The sequence below is a fragment of the Cricetulus griseus genome (genome assembly GCF_003668045.3).
Source record: "Cricetulus griseus strain 17A/GY chromosome 1 unlocalized genomic scaffold, alternate assembly CriGri-PICRH-1.0 chr1_0, whole genome shotgun sequence".
Classification (NCBI taxonomy): domain Eukaryota; kingdom Metazoa; phylum Chordata; class Mammalia; order Rodentia; family Cricetidae; genus Cricetulus; species Cricetulus griseus.
In genome coordinates, this window is record NW_023276806.1 from 54,479,741 (window position 1) to 54,492,290 (window position 12,550).

A 12,550-nucleotide genomic window follows, 5' to 3' on the forward strand; every position below is an offset into this window, starting at 1 on the left:
TGACTTAGACCTCCCCCTTTCCCTGTATATATTTCCACCTCATCTCTTCCCCAAACCAATAAGGCAGAAATATACCTAAAGTCAGATTTTTCACCAAGTGTGCATGTGCATGAACAGTTGTAAGAAAGATCTTTGGAAATACACACACACACACACACACACACACACACACACACACACACACCTTTTGCTGGTTGAACTTGTGAAATGACTTTTCTTCCTTTGAAAAAGCATGTTGTATGCTCCCCTCCTCTCTGCCTCCGCCTCCATGAATGGATGGAAGGAATGGATGCAGGAGAGTGACAGAGGGAGGGTGAAGTACTGAGTCTCCTCCTTGCTGATGACTTGCTAGTACTGCCCAGGCAAAAGTCATTCTCCATGCAGCTGGGATGTAGTTAGGCAGCGGCTCCCAGGAACAACTTGAAGTGGTCCTTCATCCCCATTGGAAGACACCTGGATAAGGAAAGGATCCGCCGAGGAACTTGTGGCCATCTGGATTTGGACTCCTTTGTGTCTTTGCCTTTGTCCCCACATCTACCTATGTCCCATTTCTAGGCACTCTGAGAAGGATGAAGGAAGAAGAAAGGACTGGCATTGGAAGTTGAGCTTTCTTGCTTTGCTAAGCATGGTCTGTGTGGTCCAGACACAGTCTGGTAGATCAACACATTTCAGAAGTGAAGTAGAGAGGTCAGGGGACTCTAGAATGGCAGAGTAGAAATAGCATAATGGCTGTGGTGGTCTATTAGAAAACTTATCGTTGTTAATCAAACAACTAACAGTTTCCAGACAATACAATACATCTATCCATTAACCATTTCACATATAACTGCTTTTTAAGAATCAGTTCTATATAATAACTGCCTGTGAATTTAGGGGTGAAATTCAAAACTACAGAATAGCTCGATTTGGTTGTTAAATGCGGGGCTTTTGTATGTGTCCTTATGGTGTCACCTTGAAGGACAAAAGGATTTGGGGTACTTGTGGTTCTTTTTCAAGAGGGGTATTAAAAACAAAGTAAAATATAAGCCCAGCTGTTCCACCTGCAAATTTTTTTTATCATATTATGGGGGCATACCCTGGTTTAACAGGAGGTTTCTGTATTTGTTTGCTTTTTGTTTTTGCCAGCTCTAACTAGATCTGCTTGTGTCCCTGAATTCGAAGGATCTTGAGCAAGTAAGATTATATAAACAACAAACAATGGTTTACTCTGTGCTGCATACCAGAAGATGGCTGTGACACCTGCTGGCACAGTTGTTCCCATGATGGCGAGACTATTACACCCTGATCACATTGTTAGTCTCCCTGGGACCTAGCACAGGGACCTGACATGTGTTTTGAATCCAAAAATTGTGAGAGTCATTTGTGGGTGTCAAATAATCCATCCATACTGGGTTGGTTTCCAGAAGTTTTCATTATAGGTCAGCCTCCGTTCTAATGACCATAGTCAGGTGCCTTCTCTTTTTGCTTTTTCCACTTTCATGAAAGACTCCAACAGAAGTGTCCTCACAGGTCACTGAGAGAGGGACCTTAAGATCTGGACCAGTTACATTTATAGGAATGAAAACCAGCTGAGAGGGCAGTGGCCAGAAGGCATGGTGCCACGGGCAGAGAATGAGAATGTTTTGATGTACTAGATTTTCTCGAAAGAGCTTTTTATCCAGGGTATCAAAATAACCAGCAGCTGATGCATTTGCTGACTTGGAGGACAGCTTGTGGTGTGTACAGTAATTGTTGTTATTTCTGAGGTTGCAGAAGCCTGCTGCCATTGAGAACCTCATCAACAGCAACACAGCCTGGCCTGGCACAGACAGACCTCCTCTTCCCCTCTGCCTCCTCGCCGTCACACTCGTTCTTCCAGTGTCCTATCCTAATTTCTAGATCCCAGTTACATCTTCATCTTTGACCTCTCAGACACAATCCCTCAGTCACCAGTGCCCATTATGTGTACAGTGCTCACTAGTTTTTGCTTAAGACAGCTCAAGAACTATGTTCATTTCAGCTCTGACCCTCAAACCCCCATCCACAGTCCTTCTTGCTCTTTTCTTTCTTCTTCCGTTTTGGTTGCTGTTTGTTTAAGCTAGGGTCTGGTGTCACCTAGGCTGGTCCCCCATTCACTATATAGCTGAGGATGACCTTAAATTTCTGATTCTCCTGCCTCTATCTCTCCAGTGCTAGGCTTATATGCATGTCCCCTCACACCCAGCTTATGCAACGCTGGAGATCAAAACCAGGACCTCATGCATGCTAGGCAAGCACTCTATATTCCTTGTCCCTCATTCCTGCAGTATCTCAGCATGGGATGCTCCTGGGCTGGGAACAGGGCAGTTCCACTCTTGTCCTGTAGGGGCACTGTGACTCAGAAAACCATCACCTTGAGACCAGGCAAGCTTTGGCCCATTGATGTGACCTTGGGAGAAAGATCTAACCTGTTAGGGCCCTAATAATTATAATCCAATGGTTCTTTCTCGGCCTTCCTAATGCTGCAACCCTTTAATACAGTTCCTCATGTTGTGGTGGCCCTCAATTATAAAATTATTTCTTTGCTACTTCATAACTGTAACTTTGCATTGTAATGTAGATATCTGATATTTGATCCCCGTGGGGGTTGCAACTCACTGGTTGAGAACCACTGCTTGTAGTGATTAATAATCACTATAAAACTATAGTTATATTGATTAAATATATTAGATAAGTAATTTTTGGGCATCTGTTTTGCCCAGTCCCATTTTAGGCACTGAAGATTTGACCAGAGAATAAAGCTGCTTTAAGTTCTAAAATTTCCCCTTGTCTTTTTAATATTTGATAAATGTAAATTATTGAATGTACTTATAAGTCAGGAAAGTATAAGAAAAGACAGGTGGTCATGTTAGAGGCCAGAGGTAGTACCATTACTTGTGAAATGAACTGGAGAAGGAAATCCCCAAGGCCAGAGCTAGAGCAAAGCAAAGCAAGTAGCAAAGAGGAGGATGGAGGGACAGGTGACACAGAGCCCCCACAGTCTCTTCAGGCACAAAGAGGGTCAAGTATGCCCCTGAGGACCAAACCCTGCCCCTGGCCACTGCGAGCCCCACGTTCTCAGTCTTGATCGACCCTGCCCCCTCAAAGATCCCTAGTGACTCATGGATGCCACATGGACCACCTAGATCAGGTGCTAAAGTCCCTGGTGCTGTCTTCAGAGGTCTCCGCCTCTGTAGCAGGCCCTCGGTGTCTCTTAGGAGTCTGTGGTTCAAACAAGTATGCCTCGATCCGGGTCCTGAGTGTGGTGATTCCTGTGGGGCTACCACAGAGATGTGTCTAGGATGGGACCTAATGCCACAACCCTAGAAATCCAGCTCAACGTATTTCACAAAGTCTTGTTCTTGGGCAAGACTTACATAAAGGGAAACAGGTCAAGAAGGAATATTCTCGCCGTGAAAGCACCCACTATGTAGTGCTAAGATAGACCATAAATGAATGGGAAACATGCAGGGAAAGATGTGGACAATCAAGGGACACAGAACTTGACCAGCTTCGAGCTTCAATGGGCCTCCATTACTGTCCTAGCTGTCCTTGTCTAAAGTTCACTTTAAAGAGACTGTGGAAGCGCAGTGTCACCTGTCCCTCTGTCCTCCTCTTTGCTATTTTGCTTTGCTTTGCTTTGTTTTAGCTCTGCCCTTGGCAGTTTTCTTTTTCAGTTCATTTCACTAGTAAGAGTACTCCGTCTAGCCCCTAGATGTGTTCACAAGGGAGTTCATGTGGTGGCCGTCTGCAGAGCAAAGGTCTTTAGGTTTTGTGGGGCATGTGTGACATTACAGTGTGTGCATAATAGAGAAGTAGGAGATTTCTGAGCAATGTCAAGGCTAGCACTCTCTGCATACTGCACACAGGCTGAAGCAGTCAAAACATTGTCTCCAAATCTACGCTGAAGGCTCACCTTCTGCCAAAGCTACGCTATCCCTCCCCTACCGGTGGTAGTGCCAAGCCAACTATGAGGCATCTCCCAGGCATCTCCCTATAATGCTCAACCCCATGTAGGCATGTATGCCAAAGACAAGGAAAATGAGGACCCTGGCAGGTGGGCACCCCACCTGTCCCATTCTTTCCATCATAAACTCTTCTCTGGACTCACAGGAAGCTCTTCTGTTCTTTGAAACCAGGACCTTCCTAATTAACATTTTGAGCTCTTTCTGCCCCAGGTTTACAGTAAAACTCTATGATCAAATCCTCCAAGCTTCACCTTTTTGTTGTCGTTGTTTTTTGAGACAGGGTTTCTCTGTGTAGTCCTGGCTGTCCTGGAACTCACGCTGTAGATCAGGCTGGCCTCGAACTCACAGAGATCCGCCTGCCTCTGCCTCCTGAGTGCTGGGATTAAAGGCACGCACCACCACCAGGCATCAAACTTCATGCTTAATACTTTATGGGAGCTAAAGGAATTTAGAAAACTTGTTTTTCTTTTTACTTGTGAATGCTTGGCTTTCAAAAGCATTGTCTTACTGTGGACTCAGAAATTCTATTCTTGATGTGGAAAGATGAATATTGGCTCTTTCTCTGTGTTCCAACTGCAACAGCCCTAAAAGCAGTCTATGAAAACCACATGCTTCAGAAAGAATGAAAAATAAGAGAGAATATAAATACATCTCATTATGTCCACACAGTAGGCAACAAGCTAATTCTCTCTCTTTCTTTCTCTCCTTTCTTCTTTCCCTCTGTCCTCCTCCCTACCCATTCCTCTCTCCTTCTTTTTGAGCCATGCTCTCCCACTATAACTCGGGGAGGCTTTGAACTCACAGCAGTCTCCTTTCCTAAGCCTCCCAAATGCTGAGATCCCAAGAACAAGTCACCATGCTCAGCAGTAGAGTACTTTCTCCACTGAACTCTAAAACCCTTAAGACTTTCAGACTCCCATTAGCCATCACGCCACCTGGATTGTGATACATCTTCAGCAGGTGCACATTCTATGAAAGAAGAGATGATGCCCACAGGCTTGATCGAGTAGCTTAAAACTTGCCAGCAAACCATCGAGAGCTATTCTGTTGCTCTTGGCAGACACCATCCCTTACTAACTAATATTTGGGGAGATCCTTATAGAACCAGGCAAGAGTCAGGTGTCTCAAATCAGGTTTTGCCAGCATGGTAGAAAAAGAGTAGAGTCCACCTTTAAGTCTGGCTTAGCCAGGGCTGTCTGTATTCTGAGTAGCAGCAGTAGGCAGTAGGCAGCATTCCTGGGCATTCCTGGACTCCTCTAATTCACTGGCAGTGTGTCTCCTTGGTGAAAAGTTGTGAAGTTAGCTGATGCACTGCAGATGGCAAACATATATTATTCCTCTAGGTAACAAGAGGCCTGGTTCAAATAGAACTTTACCCTCTGCCAGATTCTGAGTCTTTCAGAAGCCCTCTTGGTCCAGGGAACCTCAGCCATGCTGCATCACAGAGTCTCAATTAATTCTACTCTCATAAAACAGTCTTGGATTGTCCACTGGTTTCTCAGGGCAAATGTATTTCAGGGGACAGGGGGTCAGAGTTGACTTCAAAAGGTGGGAGAACTAACATGTTAATTGAGTGGAGCTGTTTGGGCATTGCAAGGTTAAGGAGTAGAACACTAAAATTGATCTGTATACATTTGAAAATTGCTCACAGGGAAACTGCATATTCTCTCTCTCTCTCTCTCTCTCTCTCTCTCTCTCTCTCTCTCTCTGTGTGTGTGTGTGTGTGTGTGTGTGTGTGTGTGTGTGTGCATATGTCCTTTCTCCCTCCTGGATCACTCACTCTTTTCTGGGTCAGCTCTGCCTCACCCTTAAGCAGACACCACCTCCAAAGGTAGCCCAACTGCCTTGGTCTAAGTTAGGGGTCCTCTGTCTCTGTGAGACCACATTCCTTAGATGGGGCCTCCACAGTATTCCAGACTCTACTATATTATAAAGTCCTATGTGCTTTTCTGTCTTCCTTCTCTTCTCCCCAAACCCAGCAAACCTGTGCATGCTAGCCACAATTCCAGCACCATGCCTGCACACAGTAGGTACCAATTTGAACACAGTAGGTTTCCCATTCTTAGCTGCTGCAGAGCTGTCTGTTGGCATGCATCCTCTCCAGTTCCATCTTGAAACTTTGGTGGCTGTGTGAGAAAAATCAGACTTTCTTATTGGCATATAACTTACTCTGAGAGAAGATAGAAAGTCTAGATCTGAGAACCTGGAAACTTGAAGAGCCCAGCCCCTGTAAAATAAAACCAAGCCTGCTCCTAAGGCCAATGGGAGAGTTTAGAAGCTGCTGCATAGAGACAGGTGCTTTCCCTCTCCTCTTAAACAAACTACACATGACTCCTGCATACACCATCCTTCTCCATGTCCCAGTATCCTGTCACAGGCCATGTCTAATAGGCTTTAGCGGGACTTGAGCAGATGCAGATAGGTTGAGTGACCATCCCAAGTGGGCAAGTAGGCCCAAGGTGCTTGGGAAAAGCAGTAGGAGAGGACTTAGGCTAGAGCTCCACTTCCTCAGCTCCCAGTTCCTGGGTTATAGATGTCCTAGGCTTCTTTTTGCCCTCATTCTGCAAGCCTAAAGGGGTAGGTATTTCTTTTTTATTTTGATTTGGGATCAAGATTCATTTATCATCATTCTAATTTTAAAAGTTCCCCATGTGCAGAGATGACTTTGATCTTCATCAGGAGTTTATTTCTCCCTATTAGCATCCCATTATACAATCCCTGACAGATTAATCACAGCTATTGTTGTTCTGTTTATTCTACACACTGTATAATTTTACTTTCAAAATGTTACTTTAATTAAGAAGGAAGTGAGTTAGGGAAGACATTTTCCTGACAGACGGGCTTCTCTGGGCCCACCAAGCAGGTGTATGCTCACTGCTTGCAATAGCTTTGTCTCCAGCAAGGCAGTGGAGGCCTAGCACCAGGGAGGAAGTGAGTTCTGGGGTTCTACAAGGCAGCCTCCTGAATATGAATAACTAACAACTCATTAAAGTTGACTTCTGCATTTTCCAACCATGTTTCTTCTTTGTCTTTAAAACAAATAGCATGTTTTTTGTGGTTAGAAAATGTGGGGAATTATAAGGGACACAGGTTGTATCCATGGTCTTCTGTTTTATGTAAGGCCTGAATTCACCCATTTGGTAGCTTTGTATCTTTACACAAATTATTGAACATCTTTGGCATCACCAACACAGAGAAAGATGGTGCCTATATGAGTTTACATGGGATGTTGAAAGCTTTAACCAAGACACACAGAGTGCATGTTCAGTAGAGGAGTCCTTATTCACCTCCAGCTTGATGCTTCCCTTCTGCTCAGACAAGCCAGAGGTGCCCAGAGAGAAGTGCCATGACGGGAGAGGTTGGCTGTGCCACATTTTGCAGAGGACCCATCTTAGTTTGGAAAGAGGAACCACTTTGAAACCACAAAATCCAGAAACACATTACAATTTCACCATTACCCTCAAGCTCTGCACCCAGAGCCAGATACCAAGTAGTTGGAGCAACAAGTTCATTCTTTTTTTTTTTTTTTTTTTTGGAAAAACATTTTGTGGTGAGGGAAAATATGCTTGCCCAAGAGGCCCAAAAAAGGAAAGCTCCCACATGTGATGTATGTATGATGGACAGAGGTGAAGTGATTTTTCCACCCAAATGGGACAGAGACCTGGACTAAAGTTTATATGTCATGTACACTTCAGTGCCAATCAATCCTGATTCATTTGTATGATGTCAGTGCCAATGTCATATGGTGAGACCCGACTGGCACCTTGGAGTGACCAGAACATGTTTGTTTTTTCTGCTCTTGAAACATAGCCTATTGTAATGCAGAAGACGGTCTGAAGGTAAAGGACATCTATCCTGCTGCTAGAACCTAGGAGCATTGGCCCAACCAAGAAATACAAGAAGAGAGTAAGTAATAATGCTCTAAAATTCCTACGGGCGAAACCACCATCCTCACTTGCCACCCGACATTAGGTCCCATCTGAACAAAGTTCAAGGGATAACCACAGCTCTTTGTTGTGTTGGAATTTTGTCATTTCAAATACCGAGCCCTCTGAGATTGAGGGCTCAGCTCTTTTCATGTCTGCATCAGCAGAACCAAATACAGGAGTTGGAAGAATTGTCTTCAAAAATAGTCATTAAAATTGAACTGAGTAAAATTATTCGAAGAAACGGGCCATTGTTTAGATCATTCATTGTAGAGAAGTCTTTGTTGTAATGGGGGCTTAAACTGTGTTCTTTAATAACAGCTGGGATCAGTTAGGCTAGAATAAAGGTATAAATGGAGGGGGGCAAAAAACTGAAGACGGCGCATATGGCTTTGCCATTAATGGAGTTTAGCATGCAGTTAATATATGAAACAGGCTGTGTCCAGGAACAGCCCACTGTCGCATGTTTCCAAGTGTGGCTTTAGAGATCTTTCCACACTCCTTGCACGTGTGTAGAAAGACAAAATTGCATTGGAAGAAAGAGAGGCTTAGCCAGCACATCAAGTCCAGTATTTGCAGAGGAATGGAGCACAGAGCATGCCTTTTTATGGGGACATCTCTTTTCCAATGAAAGCGAACTCACTGGAAACACCCTGCCATAGTTAACATTTTTATAGACTTCCATGCACTTTTCGGCACTTTTATGTAACGTAGATATTTGCCTAAACTTCAGAGGGGAAAGTTAACACAGTTTTAGTTTATCCTACACATTTTTTTTCAAACACTGCGGCCCGGTGCACTTTGCAAGCTGTCCCTCCAGCTGCTGATGGCTCTGAGGTGGCTACTTGGCCTCCAGGGCAGTGAATCTCTGTGGCTGTTTTTCTCTTCAAGGGATTCTTTTGCCAGCATCCCAGAAGAGGAGATTGTGATCTTAGCCTCCTGATCACCACTCTGCCACCCTGGGGTCTTGCCAATCTCCCTAAAATGGTAGTTTGGCTCCCTGGGACTCCAGAACAGGCCTATGACAAACAAAAGTGACTGGACCTGGGCATTGCCCAAGGTTTGCAAAACATCAGAGAAGGTTTCTAATTTAATGATTTCAAATTGATGTTTTAAAAGGTACAATGAATAATAAAAATCCAATAAAAATCACAGTTGGGCACTTTTCAGATTTGAAGTATGACACAGCTCTGCATAATCCAAATGATTCTAGTTGGTGTGCTAGGAGACAGTATGCTAGGAGACGGAGAGGCGGCTGCCACTGTCTGTTTTTAGCTGTGCCCGACCCAGGGGGAGCAGTGCAGAGAATGCTCTGCAAAAAGAATAGCACAAAGCTGTCAGGCAGGAAAACACCACACAGGACACGGTGAAGAAGGGGCTTGAATGTGCCCCAGGCCTTTTGATGTCAGAAACACACCAAAAAGACAGCATGTATTTTTTCTAGTTCCTTTTATAATAATTTTTCTTCTCTGATTTGGTCATTGGATCAGAACCAGTGAACTCAAAGGTAGTGAAACTGAAGGTGCTCCCTGAGCTCTGTTTGAGACTGGTCTGTATAAAACAGTAAAGGAAGGGACTCCTTACATGCTTCCCCTTTGTGCATTCCCGGGGAAACTCAAACCCAGTCCAGAGCACCCTCATCTGGATTGGGCATGGTGTAGAAAGAAAAGCCCTGCTGAGCCAGGAGCCGCCTCTCTGGAACTCAGTTATGTTTCTCTCTGACCTTGTACAAGATGACTTGCTTCTGTGGACCATGGCTTCTCCAAATGAAACAAGAGATGCAGACCAGGGTATCTTGGAATTGCGAGTGGCTAAAATGAATTGGTTCCTATGTGGGCAATCCCTGTATCTTAGGTCTTTCCATTTCAAAATAAAACATCTAAGAAGGGCAATGCTGAACCAAGAGGAATGACTCTTGAGTGGTGAAATTTGGGTCATTTTGCCTGCCACATCAAAGGTTGTCTTTTTTTATGGAGAACAGACATGGAGGGATATGGCTGGAGAGCTGAGGGCTTTTCATCTTCAAGAGAAGCTCTGGGGTCATTTTTGTCTCCTTTCTTCACCATCCACTATGTAAATTGTTGTCAAACCCTTGTTATTCCATCTCACACGCAAAATGTGCTCCACCCTCGGTACCTCCATGGCTGCTGCCTCTCCCTGGATTATGGCAATGCTGTCAACCTTGTCCAAGCTTGACTCTTCTCAGTCAGCTCTTAGTAGCAGTTGCTTCCAGAATGAAGCATCTAAAGTTTCCCCTTCCCCCCTACTTGTTCTTGGACTCCATGTCAGTCAGCTGGGACTACAGCATGTTGAGCTAGCAGCACTATAGTCCCAGTGGTTTAAGCCAACAAAAACCACTTCTCATTCAAACCGCATAGTCCAGTGAGACTGGCAGAAGAGATTCTGTTCAAGGTGGTCACTGGGTGTCTGACCTAAGGCAGCCTTCCCCAGTTACCCAAATAGGGACAAAGACTGGGCAATCCAGACACACAATGGTTCTAAGACTTCAATCTGAAAGAAACCAACTACCTGTGCTTCCATTCTATTGGGAGAACAAGTCACATGTCTTTCAGTGGGGACCAGGAAGGACAATCCTATCATGTGACATGGGGATTAGAAATACTTAAAAAAAAATCATGACGGCGACCTGCAGCTTTGTGCCTCGCTTAGCAGATACCCCATGGGTTGAGGCTGCTCTAGGATCCTGCACAATAAAACCCTTCGTCCCCATTACCACTCTGAACTCATTGCAGCCTACTCCCCCTTTCTATGACTTCAACTTCTAAACGCTCCTGAGGATATTTGTACTTGCTGTCCAGCCATTGGGTGCTCTTCTGCCAACTGTTTGCATAGCTGCATCCATTCCTTCTTAGACTCCCTGCTCAGTGTCCTATTGTAAGGACTTTCTTTACCAGAATAATTAAATCTGAACACTACCCTCTCCCCTACACAGGCCCACAGCCCCTCTCCTGCTTCTTACCTTTGCTTCCCACTGAACATGCCATCCTCTGATATGACATGGCAGAGTGTAACTTGGAAGCCTAGGCTCTGCCCTGCTTAGGTTCAAATCCACAGCTCTGCTTCCTAGCTGACAACCTTAGGGAGGCCACGTACTTTTCTCTTCCTCAGTGTCCTTGTCTATAAAGAGGGGTTAATAATGGTGATAACATTCCAGCATGGCGATGAAAGTGAAATCTGTAGAGCCTGGGGAACAGGCTATGTTGTCTGAATCACCACACTGGGACATGAGTTCCACAGGGCATTGACTTTTGATGTTTTCAATAGTAAGCCCCAGACTGGTGTCTAGCCTAGAGCAGACTGCAGAAGCACTTGCTGCAGAAGCAGACTGATTGAGTGACATGTGTGTCAGACAAGCTGGCCAGCACTCACTACCCTCCGGCTTTTTCTACCCCTGATGTCTCCAGGCCTCGGGAAGAGGAAGACTGCAGAGTAGTCCCCTCTCCCATCAGGCTGGACTGCACAGAGTCTCTGGAACACCTTCTGGGGTGTTTCCCCTGATGTAACAGTGTGTGATTGGTGGCATGGCTCCATCTTATCAGGAAATATCGTGCTGCACTTTGAATCTGAGCAAAAATGGACCCAGAGGGCAGGTGAAACTGGAGTATTTGCAGTGACAGGTGCCTCATTGACTGCTCAGCCTCAGTTTCAGCCATGGCCCTGTGATGTGTTCCAGTGGATGAGGTATGTCTGTTCCTACTGCAAATTGGGTGCTTACGAACATAGGGATTTGTCTGGAATCTGTCCCCTGTGGGGAACATGAGAGCCCGGCAGCCTTCGGTGGGCTAGGTATATAGCAGTTTCTTGTCAAATGACTGCACTGATGGTTTTTTAGAAGCTTACCAAATCAGAAGTCAAACAGCACAGCCTCTGTCTAGTATGTTGAAAGGAGTTTTGATCTTCTGTAGTGTGGGAAACTGCAAGGGGAGCTATCAGAGACTATCCCCCCCCCCTTGCACTTAGATAACTTCATTTAATAGCACAGACATGAAATGTGTTAACAAAGAGCATTTGTAACCCTGGGACCTCGTGACACTGTGCAAACAGCATATGAGGCCTTCACAGGTGGGTCAGCTGCGTGAGGGACCTCAGTGAGTTCAGCAACTTCCTGATTGGTCCCATGTAAACTGACTGGAGCTTCCGATTGTGAAAGCAGCTCAAGATCACAAAGCAAAGCACAGATATCACAGGAGATCCCAGGCAGAAGGCTTATGTGGTGTTTTATATTCTTTAATATAGGGCATGCACAGTCCCTCAGTTGAGCGGTGGTGAGAGGAGAGCTGGGGAGTATCAGGCACCTTCACTCTCAGATCTGGATTTGATTTCCTTTGCTAATCCCAGGTTCTGTGCAAGGCCCAGGAGGGTATCGCTTTCCTGTTTGTTGCTATTCAGCCTTCAAGGCTTCAATGTAAACGCTCTCTAGAAGGATTCCCACTCATGACTGACAGGAGGTAAGGAGGGAGGATCACAGGGTTGCTTCCTTTTCTCCTTGGAACCTGGCGTGGGAAAATGCTCCTTGTCTTGCTTACTCATATGGGTGCAGAGCTGGTACCTCACTAGTTGGGAACCCTCCACCCCACCCCACCCCATGCCTGTTTGGGCCCCCTTTTTCTTCTTAAAAAAATACTCACACACAGATAG

At 45.2% G+C, this 12,550-nt stretch overlaps 1 long non-coding RNA gene across 2 annotated transcripts in view; it reads left to right on the forward strand.

Annotated features, from left to right (window-relative positions):
- Positions 1-12,550, forward strand: part of LOC103159900 — a 144,810-nt gene that overhangs the window by 80,712 nt on the left and 51,548 nt on the right. For both annotated transcript variants that reach the window (XR_004771740.1, XR_004771741.1), the window contains exon 5: positions 7,776-7,871. This is a non-coding gene — a long non-coding RNA (uncharacterized LOC103159900). The remainder of the gene's footprint in view (positions 1-7,775; positions 7,872-12,550) is intronic.